The sequence below is a fragment of the Suncus etruscus genome, chromosome 2, assembly GCF_024139225.1.
Source record: "Suncus etruscus isolate mSunEtr1 chromosome 2, mSunEtr1.pri.cur, whole genome shotgun sequence".
Lineage (NCBI taxonomy): Eukaryota > Metazoa > Chordata > Mammalia > Eulipotyphla > Soricidae > Suncus > Suncus etruscus.
In genome coordinates this window covers 139170799-139172608 of record NC_064849.1, presented here as the reverse complement: position 1 = coordinate 139172608, position 1810 = coordinate 139170799, and positions in this window count along the sequence as shown.

Sequence of the window (1810 nt, the reverse complement as noted above, 5' to 3'; positions counted from 1 at the left end):
GAAAACATCATCCAAATGCCTTTATTGGTTTAAAAGGCCTTCTTTAATAAAGTTTCCTTCCCACCTGTATTTTCATTAACAATTGACTTACTTACAAAGAAGAATATTGTACTTCCTCCCTAAAGGGGATGCAGAATACTAGAAAATAATTTTAAACTGTTTTAGCAATGTTTAGATGTTTTTCTTTTTTTTGTCCTTGAAGATTGTAATGTTGATAAATGGTTACACTAATAAAATATATCAAAGAACACCTGTATATTTTTCAGGTAGACTCGCCTTTAAATCATTTTATATCACTGTCATTTGTTATCTTTTTTTCTTATACATGAGTTTTTATACATGCTAGTTTCTCTACAAAATTCAAAGAAACTAACATCATAAAAGGACTTCTTTGGTCAAAGACAAAGAAAAATTCAATTGCCCAAATAAATAAATAAATAAATAAAACAACCAAAGTTAATGAAAACCAATATCACTAGGTTGTTTTGTTTGTTTTGTTGTTGGTGTTGTTTTCCAAGTTCTAATGGAAAGTCTAAAGTACTTATGAATAGCTGCCTTATCAAATCTGTTGGAGGAAAGACTTCAAATGAAAAATGTGAATCCAGTGTTCTCCCTTCTAACATCTTGCCTTTTTTTTAAATTTCCTTTTCTTCTCTTTCTAAAGGTGTATAAAGAAAGTCTTCTAAATTTGAGGCCTTGAAAGAGCAGCCTGGCTACTGGGCCACATTACAACTCCAAGATATTCACCCAGCATATTTTCATGATTTCCCTGAAATTAAAGCCTTTTGAATGCACCACTCATAATGATAATTTGCCTAATTGTTCTTCATTGCAACTTGGACAAGAGCCTGTAAAAAAAGAGCTAATGACAATAAAACACAGAAACTTCCCAGTCCCAGATTATGAACACTGAAAGACTCTACCAAACAAGTTATTTTACCATTGCTTATTGTACTTGTTTGCCCAGGTTATTTTAAAAAGATCAAGGGAGATGTCAAATCTCAAGAGTCATATCTCGTTGGGCAAAATATTTTCTTCCTAATGGCAGAGGATAGCAGCAACATATATTATGTTCTAACCTGTGAAAACACCATTCTAAGGAAATTTTACATGGATTAACCCCAAAGTTCATAGCATCCCTAGATTTGGTGGTGGATTTGTTAGTGTACCCTTCCCAGAGTTGAAAGAACTAAGACATGGAGAGGTTGCCCAATTTTATACAGAAATTATGTTTAATTGCTTTCCAATGAAGAGGGCTATGGACTAAAACTTTGTGATCTATCCCAAATTCATTGGCATATCTAGTGCTAAAGCAGTATTTGAAAGTTAATGTGGAAAGTTTGGATGAAGTAATGAATATTGTCCTCAATGCAAGTACTGCCCTCTTAAGAGGTAGAGGCTCTAGAACTCTCTTGACCATACAAGAAAGTAATGGTCTGAAAACCAGCAATAGGGTTCTCAACAAGAATCTGGCTTTGATACCTATCTTAAATAGATTTACAACCTCTACAACTGTGAAAAAAATAAATGTCCCTTGTTTATGCCCCCCCATCTTATATTATTATTCAATAGTAGCCCAGGTTGACAAAGACAGAATGCTACAGTCACAAACATGGCAGTCTCCAACAGTTTCAGAGGCTTTAAATGCAACACTTATTCAGTAAAAATCTTGATTAAATTCAGAATAATCTCCATCCACATGGAATTTTATTTAGAGACCTCATAGACGTGATTGAATGAAGCATTAAAGGTACTATAAATAAAAACCAGCCATGTGGCTCAAGTGGCAGTGTACAAGCCTTGATAAACA